Raw genomic sequence first — 15275 nt, forward strand, 5'->3', positions numbered from 1 at the left:
CACCCAGGCACCCCTTTTTATTTATTCTTTCTGAGATAGTTCATCCTTAATTTATAGAAATGTAGCCGATTCTCATATGTTTCTTTTGTTTCCTGCAATTTTACTGAATTTGTTTATTCTAACAGCGTTTTGGTGGAGTCTTTAGGATTTTCTATATATCATATCATGTCATCTGCAAAGAGAGACAGTTTTACTTCTTCCTTTCCAATTTTGGATGTTTTTTATTTCTTTTTTATGCCTGATTGTTTTGTCTAGGACTCCCAATATTATGTTGAATAGTAGTGGTAGGAATGGACATTGTTGTCTTATTTCTGATCTTAGAAGAAAAGCTGAACACTTTTGATGTTAGGTGATGAATTATGATGTTGAGTATGATGTTAGTTGTGGGCTTGTCACATGAGGTCTTTATTATGTTAAGGTACATTCCTTCTATACATAATTTATTGAGTTCTATCATGAAAAGATCTTGAATTTTGTCAAATGCTTTTTTTCTTCATCAACTGAGTTGACCATATGATTTTACTCCTCCGTTTTATTAATATGGTGTATCGTATTTACTGTTTCTCCCATGTTGAATCATTTTTACATCTCAGGAATTGATCCTACTTGATCATGGGGTATGATCTTTTTTTATTATTATTATTATGTTATGTTAATCACTATACATTACATCATCAGTTTTTGATGTAGTGTTCCATGATTCATTGTGTATAACACCCAGTGCTCCATGCAGAACGTGCCCTCCTTAATACCCATCACCAGGCTAACCCATCCTCCCTTCCCCCTCCCCTCTGGAACCCCCAGTTTGTTTTTCAGAGTCCATCGTCTCTCATGGTTTGTCTCTCCCTCCAATATCCCCCCTTCATTCTTCCCCTCCTGCTGTCATCATCATCTTCTCCTCCTCCTCCTCCTCCTCCTTCTTCTTCTTTTAACGTATAATGTATAATTTGTTTCAGAGGTACAGGTTTGTGATTCAACAGTCTTACACAATTCACAGCGCTCACCATAGCACACACCCTCCCCAATGTCTATCACCCAGCCACCCCATCCCTCCCACCCCCCACCACTCCAGCAACCCTCAGTTTGTTTCCTGAGATTAAGAGTTCCTCATATTGGTATGATCCTTTTTAATATACTTTTAAAATTCCATTGGTAGTATGTAGAATATATTTGAATCTATTGTTATAAGGGGTATTGGCCTCTTCTTTTCTTATACTATCCTTATCTGGCTTTATTATTAATCAGTGTAATGCTGGCCTCATAAAATGAGAAAAGAAGTGTTCTTGTCAGTTTTCTGGAAGAGTTTGAGAAATATTAGTATTACTTCTTTTTTTATTTTATTATGTTATGTTAATCAGCATACCTTACATCATTAGTTTTTTCTTTTTTTTATTATGTTATGTTAATCACCATACATTACATCATTAGTTTTTGATGTAGTGTTCCGTGATTCATTGTTTGTGCATAACACCCAGTGCTCCACGCAGAACGTGCCCTCTTTAATACCCATCACCAGGCTAACCCATCCCCTCACCCCTCCCCTCTAGAACCTTCGGTTTGTTTCTCAGAGTCCATATTCTCTCATGGTTCGTCTCCCCCTCCGATTTCCCCCCCTTCATTCTTCCCTTCCTGCTATCTTCTATTATTATTATTATTATGTTATATTAATCACCATACATTACATCATTTTTTTAACATATACTGTATTATTTGTTTCAGAGGTACAGGTCTGTGATTGAACAGTCTTACACAATTCACAGTGCTCTCAATAGTGCATACCCTCCCCAATGTCTATCACCCAGCCACCCCATCCATCCCACCTTATTTAAAGTTTTGGTAGAATTCATTAGTGAAGCTATGTGGTCATGGGCTTTTCTTTCTTGGGAGGTTTTTGTTTACTGATTCGATGTCCTTAGTCATTATTGATCTGTTCAAATTTTCTATTACTCCATGATTTAGTCTTAGTGGGTTTTATGACTGTAGGGATTTATCCATTTTGTTAAGGTTGCCCAAGTTGTTGACCTATAATTGTTTATAATAGTCTCTTATCATCCTTTGTGTTTCTGCTGTATCAATTGTAATGTATGCTATTTCATTTATAATTTTATTTATTTGAATCCTCTCCTTTTTTTATTGATGAGTCTAGCCAGCAGTTTGTGAATTTTGTTTATCTCCTCAAAAAAACAGCTCTTAGTTTCATTGATTTTTTCTATTTCTGTCTATTCTGTATTTCATTTATTTGTACTATAATCTTTATTCTTATTCTTCTGCTAATCATTGTTCTTTTGTTCTTCTTTTTCTAGGTTCTTTTTTGTGGGTAAATTGTAATTTTTTTATTGGAAAACAAATATACAACTTGGAATGGATTTAAGGCAAATTGTGCCATAGGCAGATTTTCTTTAAGTGGCTAAACAAAGTTTAAAAAGCAAGTAACAATAAAAGAAAATGTTTCTGGTTATAGGACCAGCAGTACAAAAAAATAGTGTACGAGTGCCTGGATAATACACCCATTTTGCAATAGTGCAACTTTTAAGTACATATTGTTGACTGTCCATAGTCCATGCAGAGTTACAACTCCATACTTCAACAACAACATGCTGACAGTTCCTAAAGAAAACTACTTTAAAAAAAGGCATAACCCAGATGTTCCCTCATTTGACCAACTCCATCTAAGTTTAGATGTGCAGAAGGGCTTAGATATATCCAGAGTAAGCCACATGCAACATGTTACTTGATCAATTTTCTAAAATAAGGTTTCAGGACAATGACAGTAAGATAAGGGAAGAAAACATGGAGGAATGAAGTCCTAATTACTATACATGCATATTTTTTGACAGCAGGGGGGAACCTTTTACAGATAAGTTACAAACAAAGAAAAGGCAAATAAACAATTTTGTACAAGAAATTTAACACATTCTGTACAATGTCTTCACTTTGCTGTCATCATTTGTACAAACTCTTCATAGTTTACTTGACCATCACCATCAATATCTGCTTCCCTGATCATTTCATCAACCTCTTCATCTGTTAACTTCTCTCCCAGGTTTATCATCACATGACGAAGCTCTGCTGCACTAATATAGCCATTACCATCCTTATCAAACACACGGAATGTTTCTCTAATTTCTTCTTCACTGTCTGTGTCTTTCATTTTTCTTGCCATCATTGTCAGAAATTCCGGGAAGCAATTGTGCCATTACCATCAGCATCTACTTCATTAATCATGTCCTGTAACTCTGCTTCTGTGGGATTTTGCCCAAGAGACCTCATTACAGTTCCCAATTCCTTTGTTGTTATAGTTCCATCACCATCCTTGTCAAATAGTGAAAAAGCTTCTTTGAATTCTGCAATCTGCTCTCAGTCAGTTGGTCAGCCATGCTGCAAGCGCTACCGGTTTCCAAGAAGCGACCACACAACCACTCAGCTCGCTCGCCCCACTCGGACTCTTTTTCTAGGTTCTTGAGGTGTAAAGTTAGGTTATTTGTTTGAGGTTTTTTCTTCATATACATGTTTATAGTTGTAAAAGTCCCTTTTAGAACTTCTTTTGCTGCATCCCAAAAGTTTTAGTATGTTGTCTTTCCATTTTCACTTGTCTCAATGTATTTTTTTTATTTCTCTTTTGATGTCTTTTTGACCTATTGAATATTCAGGAGCATATTGTTTAATTTCCACATATTTGTGAATTTTCCAATTTTCCTTCTCGTATTGATCTCTAGTTTCATACCACTGTATTCAGAAGAGATGCTTGGTATAATTTCAACCTTCTTAAATTTCTTAAGCCTTATTTTGGTGACTATCAGATGATCCATCCTGGAGAATGTTTTGTGTACCCCTGAGAAGAATTTGTATTTTGCTGCTGCTGGATGAAACATTTTGTATATGTCTGTTAGGTCCATTTGGTCTATAGTGTTGTTCAGATCTGTTTTCTTTTTTGATTTTCTGTCTGGATGATCTATCCATTGTTGAGAGTGGATTATTAAAGTCCCCTACTATTATTATATTGCTGTTTATGTCTCCTTTTAGTTCTGTTAGTATTTGCATTATATATTTAGGCATGCTGATGTTAGATGCATAAATATTTATAATTGTTATATTTGTTATATCTTTTTGACAAATTAACCCCTTTATAATTATATAAAGACCTTCTTTGTCTCTTGTGACAATTTATGACTTAAAGTCTAATTTGTCTCATATAAATATAGCCACCTCTGCTGTCTTTTAATTACCATTTGCTTTGAATATCTTTTTCTATCTTTTACTGTCAGCCTATGTGTGTCCTTAAAACTAAAATGATTTTTCATGTAGACAATATGTCATTTGATCTTCTTCTCCTATCTGTTCAGTCACTCCATGTTATTTGTTTTGAGAATTGAATCCATTTACATTTAAAATAATTACTGATAGGTAAAGACTTAGATTTTATTAAATATTTTCTGTTTTATGGTTCCTCTGTTCCTTTCTTCTTCCCTTGCTCTTTTTCTCTGTGATTTGATGACTTTTTGTAATGGTGTGTTTTGATTCTTTTCTCTTAATCTTTTGTATATATATTATAGGTTTTTCCTTTATGGTTACTACGAGTCTTACTTAAAATATCTTACAGTTTTAATATCCAGTTTCAAGCTGATAGCAATATGACTTGAATGGCATATGAAAACTTTGTAGTTTTACCTCCTAACACCTGACACATATATTAGGTTATTAATGTTATAATTTACATCTTTTTATATTGTATATCCAATAACAAATTATGGTTATAGTTATTTTAATACATATGTTTAACTTTTTTAAATTAGAATTAAAAAAGATTTATGTACCCCCCCCCATTACAATATCAGAGGTTTTGACTCTAGCTGTAAATTTCCCTTTACTGGTAAGTTTACACATTCATATGATTCCATGTTATTAACATCCTTTCATTTCAGCTTGAAGAGCTTTCTTCAATATTTCTTATGTTAATACAAAACTAATATAAACATTTATACTGCCCTTCCTTCCATAATCTCTCAGGAACATACCTTATCCTTTTTCATGATATTTGATTCCGTAGGCTCTCTAGGTATGTACAAGTCTAGAATAAAATTGAATGGGAAAGTTCCAATCACTTGAGCTCTTCCTAAATTATGTAAGGCATAATATTAAGTTTTTTTCTCTTTAGAAAATTAGTGATAAATGTCATAATTTAAGTTTGAAAACAAACACAAGATTATGAAATTCAAGATCAAATTGTCTGAAGACCATTTGATAAAAATATTTGTAATAAATATGATTTGTGATATTTATATGCTATTCACCTTATTTTCTAAAATTATGAATATATAAATAACAGAATCCAATGATTCCTTCTAAAATTTAATCATCTAGAATTGGTTATGTTAGAGATTAAAAATATCATACAAACTTTCCATACATCTTATCCTTAAAGCATGCTATAGTTTGAAGTTCATTTTCCCTTAGAATCTTAGGGAAAAATATTACATTAGCTCTTATAATACTTGTAAATTATTTAATAAAAATGATTTATTTGAGAAAAAAATATCTGGTTTAATGACTTCTTAATTATAATCTTCAAAAACCTAGTAGTAGGCAATTTATTTTAATAAATTCTAGATTTTGTATACCAAACTATTTACAACACATGTCAATAATTTCAAGTAGCTGCACTTCTGTGAAATAGGTCAGTGATTTTTGAGATGTAACTTCATGTCATGTTGTCCAAAAGCTACAAATTGTTATATTAGGATTGTATTCTTATTTTAGTAAAATGTACGAAATGTAGGATCATAATGAGAGTTGTTTTTGACAAATGACAATAAAAACTTTAATATGATGTATGTAAAGCCTTAACGTTTGTTTAGCTATTCTAAACATTATGGTCTGAGGTCCCTTTCATATTCTTAAATGTTATTGAAAATACTGAAGTGCTTTAGTTTGTGGAAGGATGGTTGTATATCTTGATACTTATTAAATTAGAAAATAAAACTGAGACAGATTTATTCAGGTATTAGTACATTTAAAAAATAACTGTAATAAAACCTGTGCCCACTAACTTAAATAATGTATTTTATGAAAAACAACCATATTTTTCAAAAACATTTACTGAGAAGAATATCATTAGTTTTTAGTTTACAAACCTCTTAATGTTTGGTTTAATAGATGACACATCTGCCTTTGTTGCACTATATTGCTTTGGTTGAGGTATATGGAGAAGGTCTGAAGGAGTAGTTTTCAGATAATTGTGGATATTCTTTGAGACTATAGTGAAACTTGACAAGTGCTAATTTATTAAAAGTTGTTCTCAATGCGGCTTAAGAAATCACATCACCAATTTTCTAATTAATTCATTTAAATCTATTCGTCTGTGTTCTTCATTCAGATCATTTGCACACCCATTCTCATGTAACTTCATGCATTGTTCATCTTGAAAATATTAGTTTACCAAGTTATATAGAACTTCCCAATGTTGGCAAATTTCATTATATGATATAAAAAAAAATCACATGCTGATATCACCTCCAAAATTTCATCTAAAAAGTCTTACCAGCCCCTGGGTGGCTCAGTAGTTGGGTGTCTGACTCTTGGGTCAGGTCATGATCTCTGGATTGTGGGATTGAGCCTTGTGTCAGGTTCCATTCTGGGTGTGGAGCCTACTTAAGATTCTCTCTTTTCCCCTCCCTCTGCTCCTTCCTTCCATCCCCGCTCATGTTCTCTTTCTGTCTCTAAAATAATATCTTTAAAAATAAATAAATAAATAAAAAGTTTTTAAATATTAGGAGGCTACTAAGTTCCTGGTATTGGATAGATGTTATTCAAAATTCACATTTTTACTTTAAGGTTTGAATTTTATGTTCATCAATAAATGCTGTCAGCTTTTTTTCCCTGAAAGAACAGAGTAACTTCATTTATGTCTTGAGAAAATATCTGGTATCTGGTAAATTCCAGATACTTTATCAGTTTTTCTTTAAAGTAAAAAGTATTTTTCACGGAGGAATGGCTAGTTGAGTTCATAGCTCAGTCAAAATGCTTTTGCCTCAGAGAGCAAACATACTTTAATATGAAACAGAAGTTTCATATGGATACTTTCTACTTGTCATTAAACACATATGTAACCAGAGTTTGAGATTAATGAAATTAATAACTTTTATTCCTTAGTGAAGGACCTCCTAAAGAGAACTCCCTCCTTTTGGAAGATCTTAACAGCGAAGAATACAATGGCTATTAGTACAGTTTGGTGCCTCTGCCTTGATTCATGTGAAGGTATTAGAACAATTGCTTTTGTATCATCAGTGCCAGTATCAACACAATTAAAAGGCAGATAGGCCTTACTATAATTATAAAAATTGTTTTGCCCTCACAGATCCCCTGAATGTATATTAGATACTAGGAGTCCATGACTACACTCTGAGTACACTGGGTAGATTATCTTAAATGTATGGTTATTTTTAGAATGTCGCTAATTCAAAAAAAAAAGTGAATAGAAAGAAGAAAGACACACTCTTTGGATTTAATGACTTAATTAGATTTATATTTTAAATACCTGCTGGGTAGTTTTCTTTGCCCTGATGGAGCTGATTTTTCTTTCTCCTCTGCTCTGTGACTCAAGAGGCTGTTCGGGTTACTTTGTTCCTTGGCTTCCAGTTGGGTTTGGCCAACAGAAACACTGGCAAGAGACCAAAGTGAAGAGGATAAAAGTATCAGATTATTTATTCTCCCACTCTCTTCCAGGCAAGAGTTTGAAAATCACTACAGTTCTCTATCTAAGGCCACACCACCCCAATGTGGTTATAACTCAGGATTAGGAGAAATAATGCTATCTCATTATTACTGCTTCTTTGCTATTTCATCATATTTTGTTGGTTATAGTAACCTGGAAACACTTTGGTAATTGTATCTTCATTAGACTCTCTTCAGTTACACTTTGGAGTTTACCAAATATTTTCTATAGGAAACATGTTTTAATAATACACTAAAACATTATTTTTTAGAATACCTAGAGAATAGGGTATCTCAGCTAAATAAATATGATGATTAACTGAGTGTTAACATGTACGTTACATCCAAACCAATATGAGTTAACATTTTCAAATATTTGCAATATAGCGATATATATATATATATATATATAGTTACCAAATTTCAGTAATCACATTTAAATTTTTATTTCAAAATTTATAAAGCACTTTTTTGGGCACCTGGGTGGCTCAGTTGGTTAAGCGACTGCCTTCGGTTCAGGTCATGATCCTGGAGTCCTAGGATCGAGTCCCACATTGGGCTCCCTGCTCAGCAGGGAGTCTGCTTCTCCCTCTGACCCTCTTCCCTCTCGTGCTCTCTGTCTCTCATTCTCTCTCTCTCAAATAAATAAATAAAATCTTAAAAAAAAAAAAATAAAGCACTTTATCAAATTCCAGTATCTGAGGTCAATCTTTTTTTTTTAAGATTTTATTTATTTGAGAAAGAAAGAGAAATCATGAAATTGTGAGTGTAGGGGGCTAGGGGCGGTGTGGGGGAGACGCTTAAAAGATTGAGCCACTCAGGTGCCCCTATCTGAGGTCAATCTTATGAATGAATAGTCATCATGATATTCAATATTCATTCAATATCATACAGAATATAATTGAAGAATTTTTTGCAGTATTATATTATATATATATATTATATATATATTCACACACACACTGTGAAAACTAATATGATGTTATTGCTTCAGTTATCCCAATGCTTTGGAGAGTAAAGCCTGGCACAATCAATTCTCCTAGAAGTACAGGAGGATTAAACTGGACCCTGGAGATTGACTGGGATTTTAATAGGGGGACAAAGCAGAGTTCTAGGCATTCTAAGTAGAGGCGTTCTAAGTAAAGGGAACATCATGAGTGTTAACATATATTAATAGTATATGAAATATTAAATTTAAGTGAATTATTTGTCAAGAAATCAGATTTGGTGATGGGATATCATAATGGAAATCTTGATTGGGGCTTTTGTTGACTTATTTAGGGGTCATAATTCTATCTGTCCTTGAGGTAGAGTTTTCTCAATATTTCAGCACAGTAAAGTATATGGATTTGTCCTTCATGTCACCAGTATGCCTTTCACATGAGCTAGTTTTAGTTTTAGCACAGTCATCACCATTGCAATACATGTACTGCAATGGTCCCTGGTGGAAGGCAGAGCCCCTTATTTTCCTTTACATCTCTAGTGCGTACGTAGCACAGAGTAGATGCTCAGACACTCCATGTGTTAATTGGACAAAGGCTAAAACAATTCAGTGGTTTAAATGCTGTTCTTAGGGACACCTGGGTGTCTCAGTGGGTTAAGCATATGCCTTCAGTTCAGGTCATGATCCTAGGGTCCTGGGATCGAGTCCTGAATCGGGCTCCTTGCTCAGCAGGGAGCCTGCTTCGCCCTCTGCCTGCCACGCCCACTGCTTGTGCTCTTTCTCTCTGACAAATAAATAAATAAAATATTTTTTTAAATGCTGTTCTTATGTAGATTCCAGAGAACCTAAAGATAGCTGCATATTTTTGTAGGTGTTCAATCCCAAGCAGCATTTCAAAAAAGATATTAATAGCTATAATTTTTGGCATACTCACTATAATCAGAGAACTATACTTTATATTTACATATATTATATCTTTTGTGGGATTAACTTTTTGTATACCTGAGGAAAACTAGGTTCATAGAAGTTAAATATTTTGGCCAAGGTTGCACAGTTATCATATGGTAAAACCAAGACTTCTTTCCTTAAAAGGACACTAGTCATTGGATTTCAAGCCCATGCCAGATCCAATGTGATTTCATTTTAGAAGTTTTAATGTAATAACAAAACCTTATTCACAGATAAGGTCACATTCACAATTAGGCGTGGTAAAGTCTTTTGGGGGCCACTATTTAACTTAATACATGGCTTAGAAGGCCCTGTGTGACCTGGCCCTCTCTTCCCTTATCCCCTCCCACTCTTCTTCCTCAGTCTGTCCCAACTGTGTTGCTGGCATCTTTCTGTTTCTGGAAAGAATCATGTAGTATTTGCCTTCAGGACTTTGTTCTGACTATTGCCTCTGCTGGAAAACTTCCCTGATATCTACGTGTCTCAGTCTTCCATTTCCTTCAAGTCTTTACTCAAACCTCACCTCTTACCCTGATAAACATTTTTCAAATTGCAACTGTCTTCAAAACTCACTCTCAACTCCAGCATTCCCAATTCCTTTTATCAGAACCTACTCTACATTTTTATCTTTTATAACACTTATTGCCTACTAAAATACTAAAAAAATATTTACTGTGTGCATCAGCCCATTAGAATGTAGGTTGCAAAGGGACAGAGATCTTTGTCATTTTCACTGTATTCCGAGACTGCAAATTTCTCCAGAGGAAAGTTTGTATAATATACTTGGTCCTTCGTAGCACCTTGGATAATTAGACTTACACATAGTTAAGTATTCAATAATGGTCTAATAGTTGGTTTATTATAAGATAATAGCAGGTTTAAGCATTTTTTTTCATTACTGATAATGAAATAAATATGGTTCTCTATTTGGGAAATAAAATACCTCCTCCCTAACCTTATTTCCCCACAAAAACGAAAACAAATGTTGTTTTCTACACCAATTCATAAATAATTTATTGAAACTGTGAAGGCGTGGTGTAAATTTATAAAAATTACTTGTAATCAATACTCAGAATCTTTAAGTTTTGATGTGAATTGATGTCCAAGTGTAGGAAATCAACAATTGAAAACATTGCTTCTCACTTTATAATTCTATTCCCTCTATGAATGAATTACCAGGAGCATGTATAGCACATGATCATCCATGCATCTTTGTAAAACAATCTGATGTAAACAACTTATTTCCTTTTTGCTGAATTTCAAAACTATACACATGATTTTTTAAAATCTATTTTCTATAGTTCAAAACAAATTTTCACAGATTAGGAGAAACAAATTTTAAACAAAATCTCTAATGATCTAATGGTTTTAACCAATTCTTAATAAAATTATGTTTCATAAATGAAATTCATTAAATGCTGGTACAATACACAAAAACATACTATGGTTAATTCTCTCTACGTGTAAAAATAATCTACTACCACAATGATGTATGAAGATATAAACACTACAAATTTTGGCTTCTTTATATGACTTAAAGAGAAAAAAATGTGATTAGAAAAGTAACACTGTAGATCAATCAAACCTCTTGCATCACCTCTGACTTGAGAACTAATTGAGAAATATGCAGTGAAGTTAAAATGATGAATAAAAAGTCACATACCTGTACATATAGGTATGGTAAGTGCAATGTAATTATTGATAGATTTGCCTTATATACTATTAATACATTATATATTAGATAAGTAGTTTCATGTATAAATATTAGGTTAATTACTGTTAAAAGTGAAATGCAAAATTTGGCTGGCCCTATGGCCACATTCAGTCTTCTTTGAATTTACCCTTTAGTCTAGTTCTTATTATATCTTCCTCCTAATGGAAGTATTTTAAAGCAGTTAACGATCTGGCTAGCTCCAAGAAGAAATTGCTGCCAAATACCTATAAAACCCTAAGAGATGATAGAGGAAGAGAGATCTTAAGAGGTGGAAGAGGGGCAAGTAGGGCGGAGATCCTCGTACAAATATTCCGATTTCCTGGGGAGGGAAGAAGCAGTTCAGAATGGAAACATAAGGGGGGCCTAAGTACAGGGCAGGAAACCTCCTAACCTATTCCAGGAGAAAAAGAAAAATCTCTATGATGTGATCTGAAGTTTTCAGATAATGTATCTTGTCCAAAATGTCTCTACTCTTTGATGTGAAGCCACATAGTTCCTACACTAGGAAAATGCCTTTGGCAAGGAGACTTTCGTGTACACATTTTTACTACTTGAATGGGCACATTATACTGTAATTCATTCATTCTTTCATTCATTCTATTCATTCATTTTAACATTACTGGGTTCCTAATATACGGTACTAAGTCAGGGTTTCCAAAATAAATAAGAAAGTACCTATTTCAATAAGAAAGATAGTAATAATTATGAAATGCAGTGTTAGAGACAACTAGAATCTTATTTGATCTTAGTTTTTTCATTCTCCTCAAAATCCATTCATTCCCTTCAGGATATATTTTCAATTTTGGCTCCTCTTTAAGTTATTTATTTTAGCAACCACCTTGCACACTTTTCCATGCATGCACATTTCATTATCTCTGGTTTCCTCCTGTTAGAGGGTAAGGTTCTTTATCCTGTGTTCTCACATTGCATCCAGAGTCCAGTTTGTATTAATTATTCATTCTCTGGCTTTTTTCCTCAGCTCCAAAACATGCTGAAGTTTTCTCAAATTAAGCTAAAGCAAAAATAAACAAGACCTCTCCTCAGCCTTCAAATCCCTTTCATCTCTTTTGCCATCTCTCTCCTTTCTGTAACTAAAACTTGTCTGTTTCTCTAACTGTTCTTGCTCAACCCACTGCCATTTGGCTTGCACTACCAACACATAATACATTCTTTTATGAAGGTCACTGATTACTTGTTTTAAACATGTGTGGGTACATATGTCCCCTTACCACACTATTTAAAAATGACATTCTCACTTGCTTCCCACACTCTGACAATTATCCACTCCTTGTCTTTTTTTTCACTATCTGATGTACCTCAAATTTTATTTATTATCCTTTTATAATATGATTTTTATCTTTTAGAATTTAACCTTCATGAGAGATTTGATTCTTTTCTGCTTATGACTGAAACCCTTGAATGTCAAATAGTACCTGAAACATAGTAGACACTCAATAAATATTGAATAAACAAATGATAAACCTTGGCCTTTTTTTAATGAGGAAAAAGCAAATGAAATTATTTGTATATTCGTTTGCAGTTAGAATTAATAATATTTAGGTATGTATTTGCTTTAAAATGTCTTAATCTACATGTTCTTCTTTTGGTTTCATAGCATTATTCTTTGTTCTTCTAGCGTTGCGATCTTTCTTTAATACATGGTAACTGCTAGCAATATCTTCTTTATTTTATTATTATTGCTTACTCTTCATTTAATTCACACTGACACAGTTTTGGCTTAGATCTCCAGTTCCTCTTACTTTTACTACTTTTTAAATTATAAGGGAAAATGATAAATGTAACTTAAATGAGAAATTTAAAATATCTAGTAAATTTTATATATACATATATAAATATATATATAAATAAGCCGTATTTGCAAATATAGTTGCAAGATGAACCTCTCAGGCTTTTTCCCATCACAGCACACTTAAAGAATGAGAATATTTATGTGCCGAGCTTGGATAAAGGGAAGATCCCACACTCAGCCAAAAGTGAGGCACTTGCACTGCAGCTGACCCAATATTTAACCAGCCACCAAAAGGCTAAACGAATCGATATCTTGGCATTCAGTTCAGTAGGCAGAAACCTCTGGCTAATGTTCTTGGCGTATGAAGAGTGTTTACAAATGAATTAGAAATAAATAATTATGTAAATATAAATAATGAGATAAAATAACATAATAGAAAATGGTAAAATGAATGAGAAATCTTTTGAAAATATATCGGTGTTTTTTTTTAAGATTTTATTTATTTGACAGAGAGAGGCACAGCGAGAGAGGGAACACAAGCAGGAGGAGCGGGAGAGGGAGAAGCAGGCTTCCCGCTGAGCAGGGAGCCCGATGCAGGATTCGATCCCAGGACCCTGGGATCATGACCTGAGCCGAAGGCAGACGCTTAACGACTGAGCCACTCAGGCGCCTCTATATTGGTGTTATGTGCTGTGAGTGGTTACATTGATAATATGTGCTAATACTAATATTGCTAATTTATTTATAGCAGTCATGCAATTGCCAGGAAAATCATCTGCACATCATCTAACTGTATAATAATAAGCACATAAGGAGTTAGGAACTTTTAAAAAAAGATTATTGTCTTTTATAGTATGAGAAAATTCAATTGTGGCATTGATTAAAATAATAAGAAATTGGAAATAATTCAGATATTTATCAATAAGTGATTGGTTAAATGATACAGGAAAATATTGACATACATGTAAATATGCCTTAACAGGTAAAATATTCTGTTATGTAAAAGAATAAATTACTGTGCATCACCACATCAAAAACTAATGATGTATCATATGGTGACAAACATAACATAATAAAATTAAAAAAAACACTAAAAAATAAAAGAATAAATTAAGAAATGATGTAATAGTTATATATATAGAATGGATACTGTGATGCTATGTGGGAAACATACACGTGTGTGTGTGTGTGTGTGTGTATTTCAGTATATTCATACAGAAATGTGAGCCAGATTGTTTTCTTTTGTTTTTTTATTTAATTTATTTATTTGACACAGAGAGAGAGGGAGAGAGCAAGCACAAGCAGTGGGGTGTGGCAGGGAGGGGAGAAGGAGGCTCACTGCTGAGTGAGGAGCCCGATGTGGGACTCGATCCCAGGACACTGGGATCATGACCTGAGCGGAAGGCAGCCGCTTAACTGACTGAGCCACCCAGCAGGCCCCAAGCCTAATTGTTTTTATAATGGGATTGAAAAAGGAGTTTTTCAGATAGAATTTTCATTTTCTCATTAGCATCTAGAGAAGCTTTGTATATATTATCTCTCTTAATCCAGAATGTTTGAATATTCTACAAGGTTTTTCTTCATTAAATGAGAAGAACAAGCTTTAGTACCCAACATTGTATAGAAGCCTGCTCATGATCTGAGTGTCTTCCATTCTTTTATTCATACCCTCCTCTCTCCTTACGCTGAGAACACCAGGTTTTCTATGGAATTTGTAATGAGTTGCATTGTTTCATATCTCTGTCCCCTTGAAACCTTCCATTACTTTGCTAAACCAACACTAATTCATACTATTTACTAATTTATATTATACCCTAGAGGCATTCTATTTTGCATTTGTTATACTTTAATGATTCATGAATTACCTATGAATATGTCTGATATTTAGCAGAGAGGGAGGGGAAAAGACAAAGGAGATAGGATAGGAGAGAGAGAGAGAAGGTGGAGAAAAGAAGGAAGGACAGAAAGGAGAGTGAGAGAAGCAAATGGGATATTAATTGTAGCAGTATATTTATGGAAAATATTATTTTGCAATTAACAATTTTTTTTAATTTAGTAGGATAGCATTTGTAGTCAGAAATATTCTGAAACACATGATACTACCAAGAAGGAAAGTGTTTAAATAAAGGCACTGAAAGTCTCTAAAACAAATGGTAAAATTTAGTAGTGGTAAGGACTAGGAAAGATCTGGGGTAACAAAAGCAATTCTT

General features: G+C 33.6%; 1 protein-coding gene and 1 pseudogene across 3 annotated transcripts in view; one reads left to right on the forward strand and one right to left on the reverse strand.

Annotated features, from left to right (window-relative positions):
• The window catches only part of SGCZ (sarcoglycan zeta), a 463311-nt gene that overhangs the window by 112645 nt on the left and 335391 nt on the right, over positions 1–15275 (forward strand). The window lies entirely within an intron of this gene.
• LOC114206225 (calmodulin-1 pseudogene) lies at positions 2618–3435 on the reverse strand (annotated as a pseudogene).

Source organism: Eumetopias jubatus, unplaced genomic scaffold (genome assembly GCF_037043125.1).
Source record: "Eumetopias jubatus isolate StellerSeaLion01/CBP00866 unplaced genomic scaffold, mEumJub1_p1.0 scaffold_2, whole genome shotgun sequence".
Classification (NCBI taxonomy): domain Eukaryota; kingdom Metazoa; phylum Chordata; class Mammalia; order Carnivora; family Otariidae; genus Eumetopias; species Eumetopias jubatus.